Raw genomic sequence first — 13994 nt, 5'->3', positions numbered from 1 at the left:
CTCGACTCCCCCTTGTTGAGTCCCAAAGGCCCTTTTTATACGTAACAAGGCTATAAAATCTCGCGAAATCTCTTTTTTTCCTTCTCTTCCAAGTCACGACAATATTTCCTTTTCTTTTCTCCTACGCGTCTGATGTGGTATCTAAACTTTCCAGATTTGGTATAGAAGAGTATATCTTCTCCCAAGTACACGTAAACTGCAAAAATAGAACCAAAGAGATCCCGAGATATCCTCACTGCCTTGTCGAGAATCAGTGATTATCATCTTCTTCTTTTTTCGCATCCATGCCCACTGAATATCATGTCTAACGATAACAGGCTGATTTATGTCCAGGCCAACAAGACAATCCGATTAAAACTCCTCCAAGGCTCCAAAGTCTCACGGCCTCAACAACAGAAACCCGAGTTTCTTATCCTCCCCTGTTTCGTGTTAATCTTTATTTTCTTCGAATTTGATGCACTTGTCTGTCCTGTTTGATCATACCAGGCCCAAACCAAACTATTCCAGCGAGAAAATCCGACAATCACTCAACTAAAGCTCTGGTAAAAATTCACGCAGGAAAGAACCAAATTTCCCGCCAATTTCTTTGTTTGAAAGTGAAGAAGAAATGCCCCCTAACCAGAGTAGGGTGCCATTAGTCGTGGGGTGCAAATAGTGATGGGTTACCCCTTATAAACTCACTTCCCCTTATCCAAAATGAGAAATCCGAATAGTATGTTCCTCCGGGGTGCCTTTATCAACTTTTCGAGCCAATTTCGCCGCGAAATCTTATTTCTCCAAAAACACCTATAAAACCATAAATTAATCAAATAAATACAAAATCGAGAACTAACAATGCACATACTTGAGATCAAAATAGACACATAGATGCGTCTATCAAATACCCCCAAACTTATTATTTGCTAGTCCTCGAGCAAATCTAATCTAAAAAAATAAAATCCTAACTCACTATCGCAGGCATCACGATTGCATTTAGCGTATGCAACAAGCCTTTAAACCCCTAGGTGGCCCTAGTGGCCGAGTTATAGTCTAGGGAGGGCTTACCAAAGATATACCCACAAAACCTTTACTCCAGACCCTAGATATCTACGCAGAACCTTGGAAGGCACTAAAGAATCTCCTTGGTTGGCATACTTATTGACTACAGGAGGAAGTACCCTGATGCGAAATTCTAATTGTTGTACACGAGTTTGCACTTAAGCATACTAAAATTCATATATAAGTGACAAAGCTCTACTCAGATAGTCGCACTATGGAAATCAATATCCGGAGTCAAAACTAATCACATGGATAGATCAAGAAGATGGATATAGAGAAAAACATAGATGGTTTTGATGTTTACTAGGTGAACGGTGTTTCTCATATCTGTCTGAAGGCCTCTGCCAAAATGAACCTATCCTAATGGACTGAGATACTAGTCTGACTAATATCAACACACTTTCATATACAAGGGTACCAGTGGTCGATAATTCTAACTCTAGGTCAACACAACTGGCATATACAAGGGTTCCAGTGGTCGACTTTATTGAATTTATTCCAGTTGGTCTGATGGTCTGGTCTCAGTTTTTTTTTTTTGTATCTCAATCACTCTAATTCACCCTAGCATTGGTAACAACTTGAATCGTGAGCGCCACCTAATCACTTAGAGAAACATAGTTTAAAAACAAAACAAAAACAGAAGTGAAAAGGACTCAACGAGATACGGTGAAACTATCATGTTATTTCTAACACCTGAGCTTTGTACTTTCATGAATAGACTTTTTAGATGTTGCCATCTAGTCAGATTGGTTCCTAAACTCCTACAACCAAAATGCTTCCATCCACTTAGATTGGTTAGTGCCATCCTTAATAGGCATAAATTTCTAGGCTCTGGAGTTTATTTATTGCAACTAAAAAGTTTTTCCCATACCCCCAAACTTAAATCCAACATTGTCCTCAATGTTCCAAAGATGAAATTAAAAGCATGAACAAGGAGAAACTGTTACCATTTGAAGCAAAAGAGATAAGGAAAGATATTACCGTGTCGCATGAATATTGGGTTACCTCCCAAGAAGTGCTAAGTTTAATGTCTTCAGCCAGACTAAGAAAATATTAGTCACCTTATAAAATCATAAAGTAATAGCCGAAATATATGCGGGTCATTAAAACCAAATAGAGTTATCACAAGTAAAAGGAATCTGCAACCTGTCAAGAAAATAAACAAATAAAGCACACCCTTGTCTAGTTTCCTGTTTAAGACAACTACATCTGGTTGTGGTTCAGGTTCGGGTTCTATAACTAGGTCCAAATAATATATTTTTATGGGTTGCATTTCCTCATAGGTTAGATCCAAATGTTCAGGTTCTAGAGTCTGGAAAAACTCAAATAAAAACTTAGAAGCACATAATAATAACCTGAATAATTGAGGATCCTCTAAGTCAATCAGATTTGACTTACACAGTTGACCACAATGAGAGTGGTGATCTTCCTTAAACAAGTATGTCGACCCTAATCTCCTAAAGTAATTAGGTTTAGTCTCAAAACTTAATATTCGACACATTTGAAAATCAAACATTCTCACATTTGGAAGAAAAATATTTGGTGGGAAAACAAAGTCAATCTGGGTATCATAGCCTAGGTAAACCACATCAACCAGAGGATGGGTTTCTAATAATTGAAATTTCTTGTGGACATCACTAGGTTCAGGAAAACGTCTATGAAGATAATCTTGTAAAATGGTTGAAGCACATATGTCAAGTCCCAAGTGAGGGACCTTTCTAAGAGTTAAATCACATGGAGAATGATAATCACCCCCAAACTTAGAGTTTTCAGTGTCTCTAGAAAGACTAGTCACAACTTCCCTAATTTCAAGGTCATCTAATTCATGAAAATGGTCAATTGATTCTTCTAAGTCAGGTACATCCTCACTCATCTCGACGAGTTCATTTTATTTTTCTAAGTCTATTGTTTCTAAATCGCTAGACTCAGATATACTCGTTCCTCTAAACCATTATTAGCTTCGTAATCAAAAGGAAATACTACATCGTCTAAAACGGGGGTATCTCTAGTCAAATCCTCGTCCTTTTGAATAGGTGAATAATTATTAAAATTATTTGGATTTGAACTAGAAATAATATTATTATTAAGCTCAGTTGGAGTAGCAAATTCCTGATCACTATGCCTATTTATTTCAAATTCTTCATCAACACTATCCTCATCATAATCATTATAATAACATGAAAATTGTTGAACCTCATCTAAACAAGTAGTGTAACTAATTTTATCCTCGTCATCCTGTTTATGCAAATAACTATCCTCATTTTCAAGGGTATTATTGGAGACATTGTATTGAAAATTAAGATTATTTCGAGCAATTCTTCAGTTCGTCTCAGCTATCAGCTTGAGGGATTCCTCTATAGAAAGTTTTCTTTCGTCATAAACTAATTTATTCATCCCAGCTATCCTACGTGTCGACTCTTCTAATTTCCTGAGAGACTCTTCTAAAGGAGAAATATAAGAATTTTGCTCATATGACCGGTGCGTATGTGGATAGTAATTGGGCTCACCATGGTATGGACCATAATCTTCAAAAGGCTGATGTTCCCAACCACTATTCACACTATGGTCAAAGTAGTAACGTCCATTTTGAAACTCAGTCGGATATTCGTTGTATTGGCTATTGTAATACCAGTTCGACATTCTACTGCAGGGGGTGAGTTGTCACACAAAATAAAACCCACTGACAGGGGATTCGTGGGTGGATAGAGTCTTACCTCCCGTACCAGACGGGCACTGAACCGTTGAAGTCGACTCAGGCCACCGACTCAAATGTTAGTGTACGAACCCGAGGGGCCGAGACAGTATCGTAACTGTCGTACTTCCATGCAAACAGTTTATATTTAATTTTTAACCCTTACTTAGAGTTTCAAAATAATAATAATGTCCAGTCCAAAAATAAAAATGTCCAAAAAAGAAAAGAAAAATTACAAAAATAAAATCCTATTTACAGTTTCTAAAAATAAACAAAATAACTATATACAAAATCTTCTTCTTCACTCCTTTCGGATTCCTCTTTTTTTTTCCTTCTTTGGCGATGCATTCCTTTTATAGCAATTTTTCTTTCCTTGTAGCTTCGCTCCAAATCTGAAAAGAATCGAAAAATACCAAAACGCGTAAAAAAGAACAAAAAATAATAAAAATAAAAATAAACCTAAAACAAATATAAATACAAATCCGCGTCGGCAGCGCCAAAAATTGATGTAATTTTATAGTGGTAAATAAAGTTTGTTCAACTCGGACTTATGTAGACTTGATTTCAGACTTAATAATAAAGAAAATATATACAAAAAAAAGGTTATCACAATAACGAGAGGTACTGAGACTCGGGATTTCACCAATTTTCATACTCATGTGGTTCAAAAATCAATTCTACACAATTATAGCTCATATGATAAAGATTATTGACTCTTATTCTTTTCCAAAGTAGATTCCGAAAGTAATGACTGTAAATCTAAAGCATGGGACATCAAAACACTTAAGCTAAGCATGACCCGTCAATTGAAATCACAACCATTCAAGAGAAATCATAAATCAATTCAATTTTAATGCAAAAAGTCATATAAAGAATTAATAGAATTACCACAATGATGAAAAAGGGCTTCCTCCGTCGTCCCAGTGTTGGGTTTAGCTCCTCATATCAAAAACATGCTCAAAATAATAATCCATAGCTCAAAAAGGTGTTTTATTGGAGAAATTGTATAACACAGAGATTTGTAACGCTGTAATGATGTTACAGACGTCGCTGTTACAAAGAAGAATATTGGCTAAAAACCTAATGTAACTGCTGTTTATAAACGATATGTTTGTACTGCTGTTGAACAACGATATTTCTCTGCGACTTTTTATGTGTGTCTTATGTTCTGCAGCTTCTTCTTCTATACCAGCAGAAACTCCTTCTCTGCAGCTTCTCCTGCTGATCTCTGTAGCCTTCTGTTGGCTCCCCCCAACTCTCGACTCCCCCTTGTTGAGTCCCAAAGGCCCTTTTTATACGTAACAAGGCTATAAAATCTCGCGAAATCTCTTCTTTTCCTTCTCTTCCAAGTCACGACAATATTTCCTTTTCTTTTCTCCTACGCGTCTGATGTGGTATCTAAACTTTCCAGATTTGGTATAGAAGAGTATATCTTCTCCCAAGTACACGTAAACTGCAAAAATAGAACCAAAGAGATCCCGAGATATCCTCACTGCCTTGTCGAGAATCAGTGATTATCATCTTCTTCTTTTTTCGCATCCATGCCCACTGAATATCTTGTCTAACGATAACAGGCTGATTTAGGTCCAGTCCAACAAGCCAATCCGATTAAAACTCCTCCAAGGCTCCAAAGTCTCACGGCCTCAACAACAGAACCCGAGTTTCTTATCCTCCGCTGTTTCGTGTTAATCTTTATTTTCTTCGAATTTGATGCACTTGTCTGTCCTGTTTGATCATACCAGGCCAAAACCAAACTATTCCAGCGAGAAAATCCGACAATCACTCAACTAAAGCTCTAGTAAAAATTCACGCAGGAAAGAACCAAATTTCCCGCCAATTTCTTTGTTTGAAAGTGAAGAAGAAATGCCCCCTAACCAGAGTAGGGTGCCATTAGCCGTGGGGTGCAAATAGTGATGGGTTACCCCTTATAAACTCACTTCCCCTTATCCAAAATGAGAAATCTGAATAGTATGTTCCTCCGGGGTGCCTTTATCAACTTTTCGAGCCAATTTCGCCGCAAAATCTTATTTCTCCAGAAACACCTATAAAACCATAAATTAATCAAATAAATACAAAATCGAGAACTAACAATGCACATACTTGAGATCAAAATAGACACATAAATGCGTCTATCAGACGTGCGGTCTTTGTTAAACGGATTATCCTCATCACCTTCCTCAGGCTCTTTTGCAGCTCTTCTAAACTCACATTGTGCCTTGGAAGAGCTCCATCCTAGACATTTTTCGACCAACTTTTCAAGACGTTCATAAGTCATTGAGGGATCATAGCCTTCTCGAAACCCTGTTCCCGTAATTGGTAGTCCTGTGATTTTAAAACAATCATCTGGAGTTATTGCCATCTCGCCTAACGGTAGATGAAAGGTATCTGTCTCTGGATAAGCCCTCTCGGCAAATGCAGTGACAGTGACAACATTAAATTTTTGGTGTGCGTGCTGTATCGCATTCCAACGTACACAATCATATACCGCCAACTTGACCTCATCACACTCATTCTCTATATTTCATATCTTGTTCTTTTGACGTTTTAAAACATGGGCAACATTATTTTGGTCCTACAAAAACAACACCATATCTTATATACTAATATATATATATAAAAGAACAATATATGTTAAAATATAATAAAATGACCAAGAAATCTAAATCTTGATGGTTAAGATTGAACCATACCTTTGTCGCAAAGATCTTGGCAACCCATGAGTTTTTGTAGCCCATCAATACCTCCCCGCCATCTCTTGGAGTACCATATGTTGGATTATTTGGAGGAAAACACAAATTGTCATCAGGAATGTATGAATATCTAGCACAAGGCTTTTTAGGCATCTTTCTAGGTTTCTTTACCACTATTTGTACTTGTTCCTCTTCTTCTTCCTCTTCATTCGAGTCTTCCTCTGATTCATCATCATCCTTATCTCCAGCCTTGTCTCCATCTTCCTCAACTTTTTCACCCTCATCATCGCCACCCTCATTTCCTCATCCTTGAGCTGGTTCATCTTCTCTACCTTGATTATGTTCTTGACTGCCCATCTCGTCCACGATATCTTCATTAACTTGTTGGATTACGTTGTCAACATTATCTCTATTGACACCATCTTGGATGACAACACCCGGTAATGACCCACCTCCATACCTAGCATTTTTGGTTCCAAGCTTACCGGCATCACAATGTACTTTGCCTCGAGGCGTGGGAGTTCTCAGATCTTCCAGTGAAGGTTGGTTGGATTTTTTGCCTCTGCCACAAATCAAGAAAACAAAAGATATCAGCTAAACCGATAAATGATTCACTAAATCAGATGCAAATAAGGGTACTCAGCGAAAAGTTCGGTTTGTCAAGTTTTTTTGCGAACAAACCGAACTCAACATTGGTCACTATTAGTGAAGAGTTCGGTTTGTCAAGTTTTTTTGTGAACAAACCGAACTCCACATGTATGCAACTACTGAAGAGTTCGGTTTGTCAAGATTTTTTGCGAACAAACCGAACTCAACATTGGTCACTATTAGTGAAGAGTTTGGTTTGTCAAGTTTTTTTTCGAATAAACCGAACTCCTCATGTATGCAACTCAACAAAGTTGGACAAGTTCGGTTAAATTGAAACTCAACATATTGGGCAATCCGGTTACATTGAATTTATTTGTTTTATTTTTTGTAAAGTTCGGTTACTGAATAGTTTTAGAATTTTGTGCGAACCAACCGAACAAGATAGCTCAGTTCGGTTATACAAAAACTCAAAATAGCGGGCAAAATTGGACAGTTCGGTTATATGTGAAAAAAATTTGTTATAAAACTGGTTAAGTTCGGTGAGAAAAAAGTTTTAGGCTTCTTTGCGAACTAACCGAACTGGCAGTTCGGTGACCTAGTTTTGAATCCTATAGAACCGAACTGTTCTTCGTGTTCTTCCTTTCAGGAAGTTCGGTTAACAAACTAGAGTTCTTTAAAAATTCGTCCTAACTGAACAGTGCACTGTAACTTCCATTTGAACCCTATTTTGATGATTTCTATTCAATTAAAAGAATCAAAATCAAATTAAAAGTAATGGTTTGTTGGAAAATACCTTCGAATCGATCCCATGGCAGAATCAGGCTTCTTACTGCCTCTATTATACTGGATTGTGGATTCACTTGGTTGTTCCACTTCTTTGTGAATCTCAAAATCACTTGGTTGATTTGCTAGATGCCCTAATAGGGGACCTATTCCTGGGAGTATGTTGGTTTTCTTTCGAAGAACCATTCTTATAGTCGATTGATTAATCGACGATGAAAATTTTATGAATCGACGATTAATCGATGAAGACGATGTTGAAATGGGGAAGAAGAGAAGTAGAGGAGAACCGATTTTTTTTGTGCGGCTAGGTTTAGATACTTTTCTTTTTTTTTTTACATTAAGTTAGGGTTAATTTTAATCAGGGGTAGTTATTAGATTAGGGGCAGTTATTAGATTAGGGTTAAATTTAATTAGGGTAAGGGCCAAATTAATAATCTCATCTGATTTTAGGACATCACTTAATATTGTAGGGTAGGTGGCCTAATAAGATCATGGTCCCCCAAAAAAAGGATGGTCCCCAAAAAATCGTTCCTTGGAAAGAGGGCATGCTACCGATCCGTATGTGGGTAACATTTCATGTAAAGCCCAAGCCTAATATAGACTTATATCGAGGGTGTGTATAAAAACTAGAACCGCGTGTTTCACCCGTATCCGTCCGCAAAATTACGGGTGAAACCCAATCCGCCAGAGCTATGGGCCGGACACGGGTGGAATTCTGAAATCCACATGTTTACACGGTTTGGTTGCGGTTGGACGTTGCAATCCGCGGATTCACCCTCACCGTAGGGAAGTAAGGAAATTTGATAGAACTATTAAGGATAGTATGGGAAGTATGAATTTTATATATAAATTTTACCTTTCTGAAACCTAATTCACGCTCATTGCTACTGTTGTTCTCTCTTCCAATCGATCACAACGTTATGAAGCAACCAACAAACAAGAATGGTTCATAAGAATTTACGATTACTTAAATTTGTGGCGTTCATATTAATTCTTAATGTAGGCATTGAGAATTTACAGTAATTTCTTATAACTTACCCATAAGACAAGAAATATATAAGGCATGTGCTAATAGATACTATTGGGGGTTTCGTAACAAATTCTATCAGTTTCGCAGAACAACCAGTCCACCACCGATTAGTTTTAATGGTCTGTTTCCTAATTGCTATCCTGAAACGATGTTGAAAATTCACATAACTATTATTTGGATGTAATTTCAACCCAACAGTATCTATTACTACATGCCTAAATTCTATTAGTGATAAGAAGAAGCCTGAACTTCGGAGAGATGACGATTCCTTTACACTTCGTGGCCATCCAGTGACTATGTCTCTAAACCTCATTTATGGGTCAATAATGGCTTGTAGAATCATGTTAATCTGCATCCGGCCCGTATCACCCGTTGATCCGCGGATGATTGAACCGGACACGGTTAGATTTTCCAAATCTGCAACTTTGACGGATTGGACATGGGTGACCCCTTATCCGCTACCGTCCGTTGCACAGCCCTAACTTATATAGGTCTTGATGGGGAGTACAAACAAGGAAGGAATCAAGGATAAACAACATGTATGTTATTTCTACCAAATCTTGAACATGTATCAATTTATGTGGTATATGTATTGTTATACGCTTGTAACCATGAAGATATTATGTTATAGGTGCCAAGGTTGTATGAAGAAATTTATCAGGGATCATTTTGTTTCTTTAGCGTCGACTGTTAAATATGATATTTTCATTGTTTGTGAAATAAAACAACCATAATTAAAATGGTTTCTTTATGTAGGAAATACCATCTAGTCCTAGAAATAATATAATAGGATGAGTCTAGTCCAGTTGACTCAGTCAACTTTCTGTTTGGTCCTTTTTGATAAAATATATTATAGTTTGGTCCTAAAAATTATGGTTTGGTCCTAGGGTGACGTCATGGATGATGTAATTGTCATATTGTAGTGGCAAAAATACCCTTTTGGGACCATTACATCATCCATGATGTCACCCTAGGAATATATACTCAATTATCAAGAGAGAGGAAATCATTTTCAGATTTTCTTTCTCTCACCTCCATATTTTCAGATCTAGTTTCTCCCTCTCTCTTTTTTTTTCTTCTTCTGCTGCTCCAAAAAAGATGAAGATTTGTGTTATTTCTAGGGTTTTGATTTTGCAGAGATGATGAAGACGATTTGCAGAGATGATAAAGATGATGAACAAGATTTTTTGCGACGATTTGCGAGGAACATTCTTTGTTTTCTCTCTGTTCTGATGCTGCTACTGTTGAAGATGATGATGAACACGATGAAGATGATGAAGACAACGATAGATTTATGTATTTCTTCATCACAAGATTTGATTTTAACTTTTTTTGATGCTGTCAAAGAAGATGAAGATTGAAACAAAGATGATGAAAACGATTTTGATGTTTGTTGCTGTTGTTTGATGACGATCAATGTCGCTGCTGCTGTTGAAATCGATGAAGATGATGAAGAAGAGATTTGTGTGTTTAGGTTTTTATATGGAGTTCATTTCTGGAATGAACTCTGTTTTTTTAGGTTTTTATATGGAGTTCATTTTCTGGAATGAACTCTATTTTTTTAAGGTTTTTATATGGAGTTCATTTCTGGAATGAACTCTGTTCTTTTAGGTTTTTATATGGAGTTCATTTCTGGAATGAACTCTGTTTTTTTTTAGGTTTTTATATGGAGTTCATTTATGGAATGCACTCTGTTTTTTTAGATTTTTATATGGAGTTCATTTATGGAAAGAACTCAGTTTTTTTAGGTTTTTATATGGAGTTCATTTCTGGAATGAACTCTGGTTTTTTTAGGTGTTTATATGGAGTTCATTTCTGGAATGAACTCTGGTTTATATGTTTTCTGAAAAAATAATTAGAAATTAACAGGAGTTCATTTTGACGAATGAACTGCTACAAGAAAATAAGTAAAAATTAACACGGAAGTGTAATTTTGTCTGTTTTATATTTTTAAATTATTATGGACAAAGAGTAAAGGCTTTTTCCCAAAGGACTAAACAGACATGAGACCACCTAAAAAAGGACCAAATGATATTTTTCCCTTTCTTTATTTAGAAGATTTAAGTTTGATCAATGCAAAATTACGGGGAGAGAGAGAGAATAGGCATTGCTAGAGTTTATACGTAGCTTGGAGATGGTATGAACTTGTAAGTTGATAGTTGAGATGATGACTACATTACTGTGTTTATCATTTGTGATGTAACTAGTAAAACATAGATGCTCAGTTGAAAACATGGCTTACCCTGATAAAAAAAAAGTATATGGGATCCATTAATAGTTATTGTTAGTAATCATGATATTCCTCGGTTATGATGGGTGATCTGAATATGATATAGAGAGAGGATGAAAAAAGCGATGGTAATGGTGTAAGAAAGAAAGAAAAAAAATAGTTTTATTAGATTTGTGAATAACTTGGGCCTCACAGACATTGGTTTCACTAGGCACCCTCATGCCTGGTCCAATCATAATAATAGAGTAATAGTGGAATTGAGACTAGATAGGGTGCTTGTGAATAACAAATATAATGGTCTGCTTCATTTCCTAATGCTAACTTGCCACATCTAAGTTCCACTATTTTTGATCACTAGCCTATTTTGCGGATAATTTCTCCTTGTTGGACTATGAGACTTCCTCCATTATAATTTTTTAATTTATGGCTTGAGGGGTGTCAGCTGCATTTCAATGATAACAAATTCATGTGAAAGTGAGAGGGTACCAAGTACACCACTAACTTTTCGGTTCAGAAAGTTGTATGGAAAAAAAAAAACTAATACAATCACCAAGTAGGTCAACAGTAAAGACCTTGTATATGATTATTTAAAGAGTTGCGCATATCCAATTCTGTACAAGAGTTCTTGGATTATCTCAAAAATCAATATCCAAGATCCACCTAGTATGTATCTGAATTGCACAAGATCTGAATTCAAACAAGCACAAGATTTGTAATATATATTTTAATATATGAATTTAAAAAGAACAAGTCTTGTAGGATCTCAACCAATTAGGGATCAAAGAATATCTATGTTGATTACATATTACTTGTAGTATTCCTATTTACAGATAAATAATATAATACAGAAAGGGATATAACATAAGATACCAGAATTTTGTTAATGAGGAAAACTGTAGTTCAAGAAAAATCTCGGTTGTTAGTCCAGTTTGAACACCACACTATATTAAGCCGCTACAGCATATTATCAGACTTCGGATTGGAATATCATTGAGAGTAAATTCATCATCCAAGTAACTCATCTTCATTCGTGCTCATGTACGCCTTTGAATCCATCGGGTATTTACTCAATTCCTTTAGACGACGTCTGTTACATCTTAAGAATTGCTTCAGCCTAACTGAAGAATTTGGTACTTATTTTCCCTTAACAAAAAGCCTATTGATTAAAAAAACTATCAAATGTTAAATTTCGCGTTAAAAGTTGGAACGTATTCAATATTCATAATGCAATGTTTTATTGCATTGGGTAAATGGGGAATCTGATTTTTGAAAGAATATACCAATTCCTAACCCTAAACATAAAACTGATAAGTTGAAAATATTGAGTCTTAATGTTAAAAAACGCTATGATATTCAGGAGGCTTTAAGAAAGTTAAGTGTAGACAAATTCATAAATTTGGGAGATCGAAATACTTCCTTATTTAACAACTTGTATATGATAACACGAATATAAGTAATGCAATTAAAAAAAAGAGAGTGAAATTTGATTAGAAGGAATAGATCAAACCGAAAATTGTTAACAACACATTTTGATAGAATGTCAACTACCTCTAATCCAACTATTGATGATGATTTCATAAAAAAATATTTCATCCTTGGTTACCTTATATGACAACAGAATATTAATTGTCATTCTTGATTAGTATAAAAAAAATATATATTCTTAGATTTCAACTCAACAATTAGTACTTATTTGATTAACCTTCCTTTTTATTATTGTAATATAGATTTCTTTTGGGGTTCTCTCTGGGGGTTATTATTTTAAAGTTGAAAAGAATGGAATTCATGTTTATATTAATAGTGGTGACTTGCATGACCCAAAGGGTATACTAGTATCAATATCAGTATGGAGTCGCGCTGAAGACAATAATGCTTTTAACAAATCTGTTAGAAATTTGGTATCCGAAAACCCAACTCGAATATCAACTTCTTAGCGAAACGCAACGACATCATAAAGATCTTTATTGATCTCAATAAAGATCAGACTTTGGGATGGAATGTCGATGAGACTGAATTCATCATCCAAACAACTCATCTTCAGTTGTTGTATGTACGTTTTTGAATCCCTCAGGATTTTACACAATGTTACAGCTTAAGAGTTGCTACAACCTAAGTGCATAATTTTGGTACTTATTTGCCCCTAGCAAAAAACCTATTGATTAAAAAATCTATCAATGTTAAATTTCATGTTAAAAGTTAGAACATATGCAGTTTTGGTAATGCAACGCTTTATTGCATAGGGAAAATGAGTAATTTGACTTTTGAAAGAATGAACCAATTCCTAACCTTAAATATAAAACTGATGAGTTGAAAATATTGGGTCATAATATTAAAAAAACATTATGATATTCAGGAGGATTTAACAAAATCAAAAGTGGAGACAAATTTATAAATTTAGGAGAATGAAGTACTTCCTTATTTCATGGCTTGGATAGGATGTGTCATAGCATTGTTCGGTTGAACTCGCCAAGCGTTGGTATGTCAATGTTGGTTGTCATATTTTAGTATCAAAACTTAAAAGTCGCTTGATTAAAATTACTAGAGTCAACTTTGTTAGGTTAGAATAGGAAGTATAGAAATGTTGAGACATACAAGTATTACTTTGAAGACCTGAAGATTCTAAAGACGTACCGACATCAGCGTAGACATCATCCTTCTACTTGAGGTTAGTAATAAAGACTTGACTTGTTTCCATTTCTATATCGTTACTTTCAAGTCATTTAGACTGAAAACATAAACATGCAAAGTTATGTACATGAAATTCTAGTATTAAAGACTTTATCATCTTATTATGATCAAAGTGTCAAGGAATATTGAATTAAGTTGTTTTACCACTTAGGTATATTGAATTACGAAGTATGACCCTTATCTTTTGAACTTCGTAATTGTGACATATGCATAATCTTTGTAACTTGTTACTAGATTGAGTAATGAAATTAGGAT

Source organism: Papaver somniferum, chromosome 8 (genome assembly GCF_003573695.1).
Source record: "Papaver somniferum cultivar HN1 chromosome 8, ASM357369v1, whole genome shotgun sequence".
Classification (NCBI taxonomy): domain Eukaryota; kingdom Viridiplantae; phylum Streptophyta; class Magnoliopsida; order Ranunculales; family Papaveraceae; genus Papaver; species Papaver somniferum.
This window is presented reverse-complemented; position numbering follows the sequence as displayed.